At 37.4% G+C, this 17,402-nt stretch overlaps 1 protein-coding gene across 4 annotated transcripts in view; it reads left to right on the top strand.

Moving 5' to 3' along the window:
- Nucleotides 1–9,130, top strand: part of MACROD2 (mono-ADP ribosylhydrolase 2) — a 2,035,411-nt gene extending 2,026,281 nt beyond the window's left edge. The window contains exon 18 of one of the 4 annotated variants that reach the window (XM_036892150.2): nucleotides 4,841–9,130. The gene's annotated coding sequence lies outside the window, so the exon portion shown is untranslated. The remainder of the gene's footprint in view (nucleotides 1–4,840) is intronic. The other 3 variants (XM_036892149.2, XM_036892151.2, XM_036892148.2) reach the window with 3 other exon arrangements.
- Nucleotides 9,131–17,402: the final 8,272 nt, after the last annotated feature.

The raw sequence follows: 17,402 nt of genomic DNA, 5'->3' as shown, positions 1-17,402 counted from the left end.
TTTCATTCAGCTCCACCAAATCCCACAGCATGGCTCAGGCTAAACTTTAAAAATATTTATACCAAAAAACACAGCATAAGGAGGAAGGATTGCCCCTAGAAGCTAACCATTTTTAGGGGTAAAAGATAAGCCACAGCATATCCTTGTCATGCAGTACCCTGATTTTATGAACTTTGACACAAAGAAATTTTCCATCCATCTCACCCCCTGGTCCCCTGGGGTGATCAAATTATTTCACCAACCCCAAGGTGATACTGAAGCATTGCTTTTCCAGAAGCTACCTGCTGAGTTGTTTAGTATATCTGTTCTTAAGTATAACACTAAATCTTTGCCCTGGAGAATTGTGGACAGGCACTTGAGTGTGTTCAGGCAGAAAGAAGGCTGACTCATGTCCTCTCCTTACTACCTGTGGACCTGTGTGTCTGCACCGAGGTTTGTTGAGTTAAGTGAGCCTCAAGGAACCACAGAGGAAAATACAAAATCTGGGCCAGATTGTGTTTAGGAGATTTTTTGGAACAACATTCTAATTCTCTCAGTAGAGGCTGAAGTATATCTAGAATGATGAGGGGTCTGTAACCATTTTCCATATATTGAGGGCTGGTGAGTGAAATTAGAGGGAAAGAGTCAAGCTCACTATTCTGATTCCCAGCTTAAAGTACTAACTGTGTGAAATAAATGAATTGTGAGTCATCAAGAATAAGACACAAATGTGTTGACACTGTGGATTCCCAGCACCTCGCTGTCCGCGCTCCCTTCATCTTCTTGGCAGGCCCCTATGCTCTCTCCCTGGCCATGTTGCACCAAACCCTTGAGCTCCAGTATATGTCAGAATAAAGTTCAAGAACAGGTGAAAGTAGGCAACTGCCTTTCCATCATGGTCGTGAACATCATGTAAAACTAAATATAACAGCACTTCTGTAATATATGTATAGCATAGAACTGCCAAAAAATATACTCTTACAAACATGGTCTTATGAACATTTCTTTTTTTTAACCTTGTTCCTATATTTAAAATTATCCTGCTAAGCTGCAGAAATGAAATGGTAGAGGAGTTGCCATTAAAAATTAATGAAGTGAAACTGATCCTGAACAATTTCAATGCAGGGTCCCTAGTGCTGCCTTACCTTTTGCCCTTTCGTTGCCAACAAACTACAGACTTGTTGAGGTATTTTCTTACAGACACTATTATTTTCCTCTGCAATTAATACCTAGATATAGTACTAGGGTAAAAGTTTACCTTGGTTAATGTCAAAATATTTTCCTTGACCATAAACATGACTTTATACCTTTACCCAAATGAAAAGTTGTCAAAAATTAAAGTTCAAAATTAAGTATACTCAATTCTAGGAAGGAGAAATGACTTGCATGGGATCATTTGGCAGATCAACAGAAGTTCAAATGCTCCCAGCATAAAATGCTTTGATGACACCATCCTTCTTCCTAAATAATAGTGAGTTTCTGATCACAGGGATCACAGAGAACAGTATGACTGGAGGAACTTCACTGATTCCCACAGAAATATTTACATAGCTGGGTTTGTAGAGGTCATCTGATCAACAGGGAGAAGAAAGCTTTAATCCTGTGCATCACACCTTCAAGGAAATTAAGTACGGCTAAATGGAATTAGAATCACAGAGTTCAAAGGCATAATGCAAGAATATTTAGTGTTGTGTAATTTATAATTATTAAAAAGAGTATTATAAGACAATAGGAGAGTGATTCAAGAAATCAATAGAACACTCTGTCAATGTAAAAGTAATTTTTCAACAAGTGTTTGAGGGCATGTAAGGATGAGTATGGAATCTGAACCTTTGGAATTAGAGAAATGTTTGCATTCTTAGAATGCTTGCTCTTGGAATCCAGCCATCCTGTAAGAAACTCAAACTCTGCTATAGAATAAGCAAGGCCACACAGAGAGAGATTCTAGAAACTGAGAGGCCATTTTGGATATTTTGGCCCCAGTGGAGACAACCTGGAGCAGATGAACTGCCCAGCTAGGTGCAGGGTAGATTCCAGAACTATGAGAAATAATGAATCACAATGTTTTTAGCCACTAAAGTTTGGGGTGGTTTGTTATGTAGCAATTGGTAACTGAGAAGGTAGAATAATTCAGTACTGCTCCTAATACAAGTGCTCAAAATGAGAGATTAAACTATAACAAAAAGTATTTTTAAAAAACATAGCTCAACTGACGTGAAATCAAAGATGCAAAAGATGGAGAGGAATTTGAGAACCAAAGCAATAATCTGGTGACCTAAAGATGCAGCAGCCCCAAAGGGTATGGATTTGGTTTTTGATGAAGAGACAGGATCTATGGCTAGAGACTTGCATCTTAATGTCCACCTGGGCCCTCAGTCAATAAAAGTAAGGAGTTGGAACAGATACCTCTATATAAATAAATCTGGGACCCCCAGCTCAAGAAACTAACAAGGAGACTTGTTTCTGCCCAGGGTGCTGCATGAGGAAAGAAAAAGACTCCCATGATAAGTAGAAAACACAAATGACCATGAATTTGAAACACAAATTTATTTTACCTGAAGTCATACAATAATGCACAAACAGAAATTAATGTAAGAGTTGATTATAAATCCATGTTATCCCATTTATAGGTAGCAAACAGAAATGTAAAACTATTACTTGGAATCCTTACAGTGAGTAAAAGTTTTCTGAAGAGTTCACCATTTCAAGACTTACAGAACACACAAGGAAATTATCTACCATGAATGAGAACCAGTGGGTAAAATTATAGTATGATTAGTACTATGAGAACTTGTGAGAGTAGAAAATTTTGAATATTTTATAAAATAAATACATTTAAATGACAAAAAGATAAAAAGCAGATATAACTTTATGTGAAAAATTAACAACCTTTTGGAAGAAGCAAATGAGTATGTAGTGATATAAATGACACATGGGGGATAGAAGGAGAATAATCAAAATGTTCTAAAAAGAAATAGTAGATAGTATTTGAAAGATAATGACTCAGGATTTACCAAAATTGATAAAAGTCATGAATTTTAAGTTAAGAAGAAGAAGTCACAAAAAGGACATATGTAAACTAAATTTACAGCTAAGTGCTGCAGAACACCAAAGACAAAGAGAAAACAATTAAAACAATTAGAGAGAAAGAACATTTAACCTACAAAGAAATAATAGCTACACAGACAGCAGGCTTCTCAACATCAAGAATTTAGGAGAGAAGATAATGGAATAATTCTGAGTCTTCACAACGTGGATAAAAGTAGTGGTCAATATAGTTATATACTAATTTCACTGTCTTTTAAGAAAATGGTATCTGCCCCTTTTGTAAAAAAGAGAAGTTTGCTATCCAAATACCCTTTTTTTAAAAGCTACTGGAAGATGCATAAAAGTAAGTAGGAAATTGAACCCAGAGGACGGAGTTGGCTACAGGAAGCAATTGTAAGCCAAGAAAAATGGTAAACACAAAGGCAAATCAAACTATATATTGACTATACATTTAAATGATAATTAATTGTAGCCATTTAAAAAGTAGGTAAACAAAATTACTATTTATATGCACTTTTATAATATACAAAGTAATACTACAAACTTTCCATTATGCATATGTTTGTAAGTTTACATGTACAGAAGTATAAAAACATGCAAGTTGTTGATTCACACTGATATTAGGATTTAGTAATCTCTGGGAAGGAAGAGAAATTTAATTTGTTGGTAAGTGAGTTTGTCTATAAATACCTCAATCTATATGTACTGTTTTATTTTTTAAAGTAAAATAAAATCACAAAGAATTGTGAACATATTAACACCCTGATTCTAGAAATTGGTAAGTTTTACGTATGTTATACTGCAGTCTGTAATTTTCTTCATGTTTGTAATTTTCACTATTAAAATCGAAATTATGATTGCATATATACATACAAAAGGTATAGAAAAATGTTATAAGCAAACACCCCATAATATTAACTAGAGAAGTTATTATGCGGGATCCTTCTTCTCTTGTATTCTGATGGATATTTTAAATATTGTGTACAATAAGCATGATATTTAATTTATATACACACTTTAAAGAGTTTAAAAAAAAGATTCAGAGGACACAGAGTAGAAAGTTAGCTCAGAGATCATCTGCTCCAATTTTTCCTTGTACTGATGCAGTAATTTATGGTGATAGAAATCAGATCAATTGTAGGTTCCAGCAAGAGTAGAGTTAATAATTGGGAAGGGAATATTCTGGGACATCAGGCATGTTTTGTATCTTCACAGTGGTGTGGCTTAAATGTATGCATTGTTCAAAACAGATTCAAGTATACTTAAGACTTACATTTCCTCATCTGGGGATTATACTTCATCTTTTTCAACTAAAAACAGAGTGCAGGCTCTTCTAAGGCATGGTACCTTCTCAGGGTTCTCTCATGAGTGGAGAACTCAGCAGATACTTAATAAGCTAAGATCTCAAAGTGGTGGGATAACCATGTGTCTTTTGCAAATCAGCATTATATAAATTGCAATTAGTATTTACATGTTGAGCCCTGGAAACTGGAGTGGATGAATGGGCTCAGCGAGGACACATCAATTCAAGATTATTCAAAGAATGCTTTGTAAAGTTGGGTTAATTGTCCCCATCAACCAAAGCAAGGTTTCCATGTGGCACACACTTATAAACAGTGATCTGTATGCTCTTTAAAGACACTCTGTGCCAGCAATTAAGTTTAGATATCCCAAGCCCTGATAGTCAAAGAGGATATTCCTAGGCTTACTTGACAGTGAACATTAAAACATTTAAATCTTTTTAAGATATCCCTTGCTAAACCTATGAAGACACCTGCTCTTTAATCTAACAAATTGTTTTCCTTGTCTTCAGCAGGGGCACAAGATGAAGCAAAGGAACACAGAATTGGCAGCAAATGACAGTCCTCCGTGTCGCAGGTCTCGCCCAGACCTAGGGGGTGGAAGACAGCCCCCTGTGCTGTGGAGTAGGGGGTGGGGGGTAGGCAAGTCCCACAGAAGGCCAGTGAATCCTTTGCTTTAATTTCTCCAGTTGCATTTTGTTCTGTTTACCTGCAAAAAAAGAAAGAAAGAAAAAAAAAAAGAAGTATCTTTTAATTTGGGGAGGGGACCCCCGTCAATGCATCTCTCAGATGCTATCCCAGTAACTTCTGTCTTTTTCTCACAACTTGGCCCCAGGGTCACAGTGACATATGTCCCACTCACATGCGTAGCCTGGCCCCTGTCTGCTTTCTCAGTTATTTCACAAAGCTGGTCGATACCAGTGGTATCTTCAAAGAAGGAGATGGAAGATGACTGGTAAACCTCAGGCTAAATTTCAGGAGTCATCAAGCCCAGTACCTTTACACTCCACAGACAAAGGAGGCGGGATAGAAAAATGGAAAAACCCTTGGAAATCACTTGGATAGTGGTCAGGACGTTGAATGGAACATGACATTTGATTTAGGGATTCTCAAGGTACAGTTTTGTTTTCCACACAGTTTGTGAGGGGCATGGAAGCAGAATTTAAGCCAGGGCAGAGCTCAAAGGCATAGCAAGGAGGCCAGGCCCTGGGAGCCGTGGGGGGCTCTTCTGCCCGGGAGGCGGTGCTGCCTGACACTGACTCTGAGCACAGCTCATCTGGTTCATGAGGTCTTTACTGTGCACTTCAGCATGGAGCTCACCAGTGACGTGGGACTCTGCAACACAACTGTAAGGGGTGGAACTTTTCTAGGTGTTTCAGTTGAGAGGAGGCTGTTGCATTCAGGATCCAAACATATGCCTATGAATATTAACAGTTCCACTTGAAATCTCTCTATTTATGCCTTTCATAAAAGAACATCCTGTCTTTACCCAAGGTTTGATGACCCACAGAGCAGATTCTCATTTGAAATTAGAGGCAGTTAGAGGTCTTGCTTGCAATTCTGGCTTCCTGGTTTGCTTTTAAATGCCTTCCCGGTTTATTTCCTGCCAAGTTGATGACTAATTTGATAGCTGGTTCCCTCTCCCAGCAAACCATTGATTATGGTCTTAAAGCAGTGAAAATACCGGTGGTGCAGTGGGCCCATGGGGTGAAAGGCCCAGGAGAAAGTCAGAAGTCGTCACAGAGCCAACACAAACAATGACCCTCAGTAGGCAGATGCCTCCTTCCCACAGCCTCCCTGGGTTCTCAGGCCAGTCTTTTTTCTTTTTTCTGTGGAAATTGATATCATTTTTTGCATATCTTCTTAAATCCATCTTTCTTATAAAGGATTTAGAACTGTAAGTTATTTATATATTTTTTATTAGTAGAAAGAGAAAAAGGAATGGGACAAACTGAGTATTCTGAAAACAAAAGGATATTCTGCTTTCTAAATATTTCATGGAGTTCTTAAGTTTTATTCTTTCCTTCATGGAAAATACACTTTCTTATCCTCCTATGAACTTTGTTTTGGCTTTCGGAATTTGTTGCCCCTATGGATGGCTTATTTGGTATATTGAAATAATTAGCAAGTTGTACTTCTAAATATGCAATGTATTTTAACATCCTGAACTTTTTTCTCTTTAAAGCTGATCACCAACCTAGCAGCCATGATATTTATTTGACCTTGTGATTTTGGAACATGGCCACTTCTTCTTCTGTCATATGGAAACTTACTCATCCTCTACTGCCCTGAGACACTACTTTCTAGAAAAACAAGGAAAAGTCTCATTTTAAATAATCCAAGGAATTATGCCATACAAATACAGATAGTTTCTCTATTTTGTGTCATTTTTTATGACTTAATTGAAAGTCACCATCATTCTTGTGAAGCACTTGATAAACACGACTTGCCTGGAGCACATTTTCTGTGACTCCCAAATGTTAGCGCCACTCGCGCCCAGCAATGAATACAGTTGTAAACAACATGAGGGAGACAAGGGGGATGGAGATATTTTTAATGGACAAAGATGAAAGAGATCTAATGTGCCTGCTAGGAGCAGTAGGAATTTGAAATTATTTCAGTCCTGGTGTTTTCTTTATCATCAGTGAGAGACATGTTATCCCTTTATTTTAAATGCGGGTGGGGTAGGAACAGGAGGGAGGTCTCTGCCTGAAACTGCAGAAAGAGAAAGCAAGCTTCGTATCCAAAGCAAATGAGGAGTAAATATCATCAGCGCTACTCCTGAATTTAATTTTGTGATTAGATTGTGTTTTTATTTTTGCCTCATTATGCCTTTTGGTTGCTATTTGGCTATGAGATTTTATGCTTTAAAACAAATACCGAAGTTAATTCCCATTTCAATAGTAAAATGTTAAAAAATGTAATGATTGGCCAGATCAAAGACACCTCAACACAGGAAACGTTTATCTAGCCAGTGATGTCATTGCACAGGCTGTACACTGGAAAATTTAAAAGGCTGGTTGATTACCCTGAACATGAATTCTGGATGTCAATTTCCATCCACCTTTAGCCAGGCTGTGTGGCATGAGGGGTTACAGGAGGGAGGGGGGGAAAATACTCCCAAATTAGTCTTTTTTTGCAAGCAGAAGGTCAAAGTAGGCTTTCAACATGATGCAGGTGTCCACTGCTTTTTGAAAGTCCATGTTATGCCACTTTGCTTTTCCAAAAGACCTTCATTAGTACCTGTTGTTGTTACCTGAAAGAAATCGGAAGAGGATTTTTGCTTTTATGGAAGAAGGTGATAAGCAAAACCAGCATTCAGCATTTGTTTTGCAGTGAGCTGTCATAGAAGTGGGGGGCTCCCCAAACAGTGAGAGTGACCCCACCAAGTTCCTTTCCCAGGAACCACACTCCATGTTTGAGCATCAAGCCACCATGGCTTTGAAGTGTGTCTGTGAGCATCTGCGTTTCTCTTGATTTATTTTTTGCATTGGTTAGCAAGATGTGTTCTAAGGTACCAGAAGAGCTTAAGAGAGGCTATTTTTGGGGTGTAGGAATGCTCAAAAATTTTTCCACTTAAATTAATGGTAATTGCTTCTTTGCTTCATGCCCTTTCAGCTTATGAAAGATTTCATAGGAACGCTCTGCTTTTGGATAGCAGAGGAAACGTGTAGCTCTAATTTAAAAGGTACTTCTAGGAGAGACTGGGGGCTTTTCCTCTAGCTGGTAGCTATTCAGATGATGGACAAGCCTTCTTTCATAAAAGCATACAAAGGAGGCATCCAAAACACTGTCTGTGATAGTGGGTCACATATTAGTCACCGCAGCTAATTGTAAATCTTTCTATGAGATACTGAAAAGCCTCTTTGTGAATTAATACAGTTCTGCTCAATGCACTTGATTTGAAGTGACATTTTTCTGTTTGTGGTGCATGTCAGCTTTGCTTTGAAAAATAACCATTAGCAGAATATGTTCACTATATTTTCTTGGGGAATTGGGTTTTTATCATATGACTCATTAAGGATTTGCCTTACCCTGACATTTGTGATATAAAGGAAAAACAGAAAAAAAAAGTAATTTTCTTGATCAAGATACATTTCTACTTAATGCAAATAAATGTAGTCTGTTGCTTGCAAGGGGAAAAAATTGTCTCCTGATATCTGGTATAAGATGCTAAATAGAATAATATGTGCCTCTTTTGTTAAACCAGCATTTAATTGCTGGGCTGCTTCTAAATCTGTTTGTTTCTTTTCATCTGTGCCATACACTAAGAAACTTAAACAACTGTTGCCTTCATACTATATTTGTTAGATCAGAATACAAATAAAATTTGTTTGACAGTATAAGGTAGAATTATCTGTGTTCTGTGAAATTTGTTCCTTAGCCATGAGCAATTAATAACCCAAAGTGTTCATTTACTACCATATATTTAGTTGCAATATGTGTATTTAAAATTATTTTTATATGTCAACTTCAATTTACCAATAGTCTTCCCTTACTAAGACTAGTCAATGGTTTGATCATGTTTTCCAAGATTAAACTACAGCGTAGTTTGTATGGAGACAAATCCCAATGTATACTTTTTATCTGAAAACTAGGTAGCTAATTATTCTAGCAACAGTCTTTAAGGTGCAAGATAAAAGTTGTTGAGATGAAACCAATGGTTCCACGAACATTGGTTCATCCTTTGGGACCCATCATCCATTGCTGGAATTCATTCTGCGCATCTTTATGAGCCAGTCACTGTGCTGGCTGTGTGATCACCACGGCAATGATCCTCAGTCTATTGTTGATGGAATTATGATTGAATTACACAATTGTCAAGAGTTTGGCAGTAAGTCAAAATCACTATGGGAAAAAATCACTATGGGAAAAACTCAGTGGTCTTTTGAAAATGGAAATCTATATTCCATCAAATTTAATTCCCTCCGTCTTCTATAGAAGAGGTGCCATCAGGTTTACTGTGTAGAAGACAATGAAAAAAGCAGTCAATTTCTTTATCCAACAATGCCAAAGACTTAATAGTTAGGGAGAATACAGTTTTTTAAACTGTCATACCAGAAGAGCCTTCTTTCAGTAATAAACAAGGTTTGATGAGAAAAAAATCATAGGCAAGATAGCCTTATGCTACAATGGGCAACCTCAACACAAATACTTCAGAGTGACAGTAAAGATCATTTGGTATGATTCTACCATTACCAGCTGTAGTTTTTTACATACATCTAACTTTGTTTCTGCCTGACTTTCATATGTTTTTCCCTCAACACTTCTGCCCCTTTGCCTTATATCAATCAAAGGTGTCGCTAAACGTTGCTAAACTTTACAGGTGGTTTTCAGAACTAAAGGGATAACAATACCTATTTATTTTGCTCTTGTCAGGATGTGGGGTTTTCAGAAACAAAGTGCCTCCATTTCTTGGTTTGGAAAATGGAAATACTAATACATTCAGGACTTCTCTTACAAATTTATACATGAATAAAGTGCTAAGATACAATACTTTCCCATTTGGAAAAAGCACTTGGTAAATTACTAGTGTTAGATTCTGCTATTTGGTACTGTAGGCAAATGGCCTTTTCTTGAGCTAGAGACTACTAAAAAAGTAAACGATCATTGCAATTGAGTAGTAACTATGAATCCTTTCTGCCAAAATTGGAATTAAATTTTAATTTAAATTGTACCCCTATATTAAGGACCCATGAGAAAAAAAAATTGTTTTATAAAATCTAGAGAAGTGGAAGATTTGAGTTTCTTAAAACATGAACACACAAAATACTGATACAGCATACATCTTTTTAGGTAATTGTTTCTCTGATAATAACCAGGGAGGATCTATGAATAAAGAAGAAAGAAGGTGCAACTCTTATCTCCTGAAAAGATATAGACTTACAAGGAGAAAACCATACCTATACCTCCCTCCCCTGGGGGTGCAGTATCCTTCCTTGCCCCACTGAAATTGGACTTGATGTAATTTGCTTTGTCCGACGATATGTGGACAGAAATGGCACATCACTTCAGGCAGAACCTTGAAGACATGCTTTTTCCCTCTCTACCACGATGACCAGCAACATCCCAGACAGGCTCAGTCAGCACAGAACCCAGAGCGAAGGCCTGGAGCTGAGTTCCAGGCAGCCCCATGGAGAAGGTGACATGAATGAGATACAAACCGGTATTTTGAGATTTGGGCACCATTTGTTACCCCAGTATAACCTACTCTATACTAAGCACTGAAATAAAACGTCCAAGTATCTGCATGGTCCGTCTCTCCAACTTCATCTCGTGTACCTCTCAACTGGGCTCACAATGCTGCTGGCCCACTGACCTTCTGTCTATTCCTAGAACAGGACAAATATTCTTTCCACACTCAAGAACCTGAAAACTCTTACTGCCCATTCTCACTCGGCTGATACCTTGTCATCCCTGAAATCTCACCTTCTCCAACTACCCCATTTCAAGTAGATTCCCCCCATCCACAACTTGTGTTTGTCTACCTAATGCCATATTTGCTACTCTAGAACACTTAGAATAATTTGTAATTGTTTACAGAGAATGGATAAATATTCATATCTAAATTCAGATGTGCAGAAGATTACAGCTTGTTTTCCCCAATAACTGAGCTTGTCTTGTTTCCAAGCCTCTGCCTAACTAGTTAGAAGAAATGTGGGAAACGAGTTTGATCTGTCAATTAAAGGTATCTCACTTTTTTCCAGTTTAAAATGCTAATTTTGGGATAAAGATTAGGTTAGATTCAATGTTTAAACTCCTCACTGAAGCTGTTTCTTGCCACTTAAATTTTTGTGCCCCCTCCCTTAAATAATGGCCATATTTTCTAATCATAATGCAAATAAAACTAACAATTAACAAATAAATTTAAGTGTTAAAATAAGTCAGTACAATATTTAAAAACTTACTCTTAAATATTTTGTCAAGGAGGGTATCAAGAATAAAATGATAAACTATTTAGAAAATAAGAAAAATAAGAACACTTAACTACAAAAATGTGAGATAAAGTCAAAGCTATATTTAAAGGGAAATTTAGTCTTAAATGACTTAATTTGGAAAGAATTACATGGAAAAAAAGAGGAAGACTTTTAAAAAAGTGTTCAAATTTAGATTTAAGAAAAATAACACCCAAAGAAAATAAGAACTAAAAAATACATATGTATAATGAGTTAAGAAAAATTTTAAAACAGTAAAATGTCAAAATTAATCTATTGGTTCTTTGAAAATCTTTAAGTCTTCGGCAACTATTGCAAATAATTTTAAAAGGATAGCAACATAGAAATTTTAAGTGCAATTAAATTAATTTGTATGCATACTTACATAACCAATAGCAGTCAAAGAAATTAGAGATACTTTCAAAATAAAAATTACCAAAATTGATACAACATGAAGAACAGCCACATAAAATAAATTCATGGCAGAACTGAGAAAAAGATATTGAAAAGCGTCTGAAAGTAATTATGTGTGGCTATTAAGTCTATTTTTTATCTGTCTATCAAAATTATATGCACAAATAGCCAAAAACCTAGGAATGATCACAGGTAATATTTTCAATTTGTTTTTATTTCATAGCATCTTCATAATTGAATCCTATAGTACACTGCTTTTTCACTTGATGGTATCACAAGATTTTCTTGTCAATCAAGGATTTTCCTAAGTCACTTAAAAATATTTCATCATACGGCTCAAATTTACACTTTCCTATTATGTGACACTTTGGTGATTTGATGGTTTTCCCTATTTTAAATAAGACTACAATGAACACTTTGGGTCACAAATTTTTGTCTTCATCAGGGCATATTTCCAGAAAAAGACTACTAGAGTTCATGAACACTTGATGCTTTTTCACCTAATTTGCAAAGCCATACTGCTAGCAATCAGAAAATGAGGAATTCCATTTTGTAGAATCCTCACTGACTTTGAGGGTCCTACAAATATTGACACTAAAAGGTGTCAGTGTGAATAATGGTTTGTCATTATTATTTTAACTAGCATTTCTTCATTTACTAATGAGGTTGAGTAGATTTGTGTCAGCTATTTGTATTTCCTGATTGGGAAATTAATCTGTTCATGTTATTTGGTCATCTGCCAATTGGGGTTTTGATTTCTTTATTGATCTTTATGAACTGTTGATATTTGAGAGTATTATCTTTCATATTTCCTGCATATAATTTTCTTCTTTTGTTTCATAATTTTGAGTCATTATTTTCTAACACATGGACTTCTTATGTTCCTATGCAAATTTCTCTTTCCCTTTGTACTGGCTTGTATTACTTTTGTGGATGACATTCATTATTTTTGCTAGTTAAGCATCCATTCCTGCTTCTTCAGGCAATGATGTTTTGCCTAGTAGAAAACTCCTTTTATGCATTTTCTGGAGATGACTTTTCAACCCCTTCCACCAGAGGGGACAGACAATAGGATCCAGGCTGGCCAGTCACATAACTTTATCTCTCAGTCCTCAGTGATTGGTTTAGAGAGGCCATGTGACCAAAGCTGAACCAATCAGTGTCTTCCCTAAGTCTCATGTGATTTCTGGGAAAGAGAAACTCACAGATCACAGTGAGCAAGCATGTAAACCTGGAGATTCTGGCAGCTCTTTTTTCTGACTCAGTTATGTGAGCCAATAAATGCCCTTTTTAAGCAAGTTTGAGTTAGGTGTCTCACTCTTGTAGTTGAATAGATCTCCAGTTCTCTCAGATTAAAGAATAAGCTTAATATGTCCTGAGGATCCCATGTGATGTCACACACACACTCTCCATTACTTCTGCGAGCTCATATCTTCCTATTCTTCACCATGGGCTTCACTACTCCAGCCATGCCAGCCTCCTCAATATGTCAGGCATGTTTCATGACTTAAGGCTTTATGCAAGCTTTTCTGGAATTTTCTTCTTCTTCAGAGTACATATATTCTGCTCACCTCTGTACAGTCTGTTCAGAGATTTCCCTGTGAGGTTTATTTATCATGACCAGCTCTCTAAAGCTGCAAAGAACACCCAGCTCTGCTCCTCCTCACAGGCTCTGTATCTTCTCACTTTCTGTGTCACTTGGCACTTGCTAATATACTATATAATTTACTTAGTCATTAAATTCATTTTACAGAAAGTTATGAAGCACTCCCCTTGCTCTATGATGAAAAGATAAGCAGAGATTTTGTCTGTTTTGTTCACTAAAGAGTCCTGAGCATCAGCGCAGTACCTGGTGCTTATTAGGTGCTCATTAAATATTTATTGAATGAATGGAGGTATTCTGTTTAATACTTTGTTTTGGGAAACACTTGGCAAATTCCCTTTCATGAGAGTGCTGACCACCTGACTGTTCTTTTTCTCTCTTTTTTCCTTCTTCCCTCCCTCCCTTCCTCTCACTCTTTCTTTCTTTCTTGGAAAAAAATCTAAAGGAGTGGTAAAATGAAACTGGCTATTAAGCCAGTGAATAGGAAGTTCTCCACCCTGTTACAGAATAGAGTATCAGAACAATGGGATAACTAATAATATTTGCAAAATTATTGTTGAGAACTCCCTCTGGTTCATAAATAATGCCTACTTCCTATTGAATGCAAAGAAAAGGAGTGTGGTAAATCTGCTCACTGATCCTTCTTCAAACAGGCCAGGATTTGTTTTTGATGTTACCATCAACCTTCTTTTAATCCAAAAATAGGTGATGATGGGGGATGTTTTGGCAGGACTGGCTACGCTACTCTGGGAAAGCCATACCATCTCAATAATCTAACATAGTGAAGGTGGACTTCTCTTGCATCCCAGCCCTTTGAGAGTTGAGCAGCTTTCTTATAGGTGTGCCCTCGCTTCTTCCTGGGTCGTGTCACCTTTGGCATGTTTTCTCTGAGGTCACCATGGAACAAGAAAAGAGGATGGAGGTTATTATGGGCCAAGAAAAGGAGAGATTGCACAACTGGTGCTCATATTTCATGGCCACAAGTCAGTCACCTGGCCCCATTCTAACTTCTGCAAAGTGTAGGTTTGCCAAGTACCCGGCAGGAAAATGAAATGTGTTTGATGATAACCTAGCATTATTTCTGCCTTACAGAATAACTTCCTCCTTTGAACATAGCTGTTTACTGACAACAAGCCCTCTATTTCCACTCCTTGAGACTAAATGAGCCATACTAGCTTGAGAAAGTGTCTAGACACCTGAGATGGCCAAAATAATACTGTACTGGGCAGAGGGCTTACCAATGAGGTGGAAAAAATATGAATATTGTTCTGCATTGTCTTGGATAGAAAGTTAAGAAAATAGTAGAGTAAGCCTTTAGAACTCTATCACTTGCCCTGTAACTGTCATTTCCATTTGCTCCTGAGACCTGGTCCAGAGGAGGTATATATGTCTGATTTTTCTAGATCCTAAAATGTACAGCTTTTGAGTTTCAAAAATCTTTTCCTGTCTAGAGATAGGGAATTGTTCCAGATTATTATATTTCCTGTATTTTTTTTCCTTTGTATGTGTGTTTCCATTTCTACATCTTCCTCTTTAATGTGCCTTGAATTTATTTTGGTATTTGGTATTTGATGGACAGTAACTTGATTGAGTAGCTTTAAAAATATTCCCAGCATCAATTATTAAATAATTAGATCCCATTGCCTTGAATTTCTTCCATTCACATTCACTTATTTTACACTATTCAAAGATCTAGCTTCTTGACTACATCTTTCTTTGGTTTCTCTAGTACCTCTCTGTTTTCATTAATATACTTTTATAATACATGCTGATGTCTATTAAGGCATATTTGATGTCCCTACCCTTCTTCTTTTTCAAATGTTCTTGGCTATTACTCATTGTTTAGTGTTCCAGATGAACCTTAAAATAGTGCTGTCACATTTCCCTCCTATAGGGAGTCCTCATGTTTCAATTCTTCCTCTCTCAAAATCCCCAGAAAAATGGATAAGCCAGTCCATTTCATCGGCTCATGCTTAGTTCAGACAGTAATGGGAGAGGACATCTGTTATAAATGCAGCTTTCTGAACTGCTCCGGAGAAAAACAACACTCCTGCTCATCCCTGTCCTCTTGACAAGGCTGGACTGTGATCTGAATAACAATCAGTTCCCAAATATTCTGTTCTGAAGCCTTTTCCTGCCTGTCTTGGCATCCAGTCCTTCAATCTCTTCTGAGTCATTTGGTTCTGCATGGTGAGTCAGAGGCAATAACTAGGTAAATATCACTGTGCCTTGAGTAATCATCATTCATGTTGCAAACAAGTGCTGAAGGGCTCAATGGAGCTGGTCCACAGGACTTTATCTACGGAGTCCAAAGACGCAGGAGTACAGCCTTCAGTTACCAAATGTTCCTACTGCCACTGCCTGAGTTTGAGTTTGCTTCCTGAAGTGAACTGAAATGCAGTCTCCTGGCTTTTGGTTCCATGTCACCTGATGCCAGGTGCTCACATCATCTGGCTCAGCCAAGACTCACTAGCCTAGTCTGACAAAGACTTTCACAATCTTATCAGAGATGCTGGGTTCTCTTTAAAGGATCTGGGCCGGCCAGGAAAAAAAAATTGTTTTGTTGGCAAACAGGAAGTAAAATATATATAGAAAGAGTATATACAGCTAATGTTAAATAACATTATTCATTGTTCAATTCACATTATATATGTTAGCTCATTTAATCCTGACAATGATGAGGTAAGTACCATTATTATCCCCACTTGAAGGTCAAACTGAGGCACCAAGAGGCTAAGTGTTTTTCTCAAGGCCCTACAGCTAGTGCACAGTATGGCTATGATTTGAACATGGGAAGTCAGGAGCTAGAGGTTACTAGCCTAACCAGTGACCTAGGGATTCTCAAAGTTGACAGGTATCAGGATCACCTGGAGATTTGATAAAGCAGAGTTCTAGACCCAGAGTTTTTCATTCATGAGCTCACGAGTGGGAACCCAGAATTTTGCCTTTCTATTAACTCCCAGGTGCCACAGTCCTCCAGATCACACTGCAAAAAACACAGTTCACTGCGCAGAAATGAGTGCAGGTGTGCACCTGTGAAGATGAGAAAGGATAAACAGACATGGATAACAATTAAGCCAGGCAGCTAATTCTCAGTTCCTAAAAATCAGAATGTCTGTATTTCAGTTACAAAAACAACCCAAATCCGGCATTGCTGGCAAGGTTCCACCTTCCTATTTGTGTTTGGTTATAGGAAGCTATCCAAATATTGGAGAGTATTAAGAATGCTAGTTAGCACATCAAAACACCTGGGTTGCAATCTCAGTCCTGTCATTTATCAGCCAAAGTAAACTTTCTGAGCCTCAGTTGTCACATATCTGTAAAGAATTATGGTAATTATTTACCACTTGGGATTTTAATAAAGGCAAATTTTAGACAAGCATACACATGCACATGAACACACACACACACATATTTCCTGGCACATAGAAGTAAGGGTGGTTATTTATTTAATAAGAAGAGACTATCTGATTTCCTTCCTTCTTCTCAGACATCAGCAGAGGGATTTAACTCTAGGAAGCCACTGCAGTAAGATTTGCCAGGATCACATGGGGCACCCAAACTTCCTTTATAATTTGTAACTGTGGCAAGAATAAAAAAGAAAGTATGGGTATTTTGTAATCTGTTCCCACCCCACCCCTGTCAAAAAGAGGGAATTTTGGCGGACTTATCTCAGGAGCCATCTTCCCTTGTGCAGAAGAAACAGGTGAACTGGAAAAAAGGAAGGTGCTAGAAAGGGAAAGGCTAGCTATGCAATGGAAGGCTGGGCAACTGGTCAAGGGGAATAAATAGATCTTGAAATAATTTTGCTCAATGTTATAAATGGGATCTCTTCTAAGTCAATAACCAAACTGTTTTTAAAGTTCTTTATCTAATTATTATTCCATGCATTAATTCAACAAATATTTATTTAGCTCCTGCTATGTATCATCCATGACTCTAGGTTTTGGAGACAAAGGGGTGAACAAAGCAGGCACAGATCCCCTCCATATGGAACAGGGGAGGGATATATGAAGACTATGTGGGAAAGTGGGGGAAACCAGAGGGTAAAGACCTGAAGGAAATGAGGTCACTAGCTATGTGCCATTGACAGAAGGGCCTCTGGGAGAGGGAACAGCAAGT

This window comes from Manis pentadactyla, chromosome 5, assembly GCF_030020395.1.
Source record: "Manis pentadactyla isolate mManPen7 chromosome 5, mManPen7.hap1, whole genome shotgun sequence".
NCBI classification, from domain to species: domain Eukaryota; kingdom Metazoa; phylum Chordata; class Mammalia; order Pholidota; family Manidae; genus Manis; species Manis pentadactyla.
Note: the sequence above shows the minus strand (reverse complement) of the source record. Positions and strands in the feature narration are given on the sequence as shown.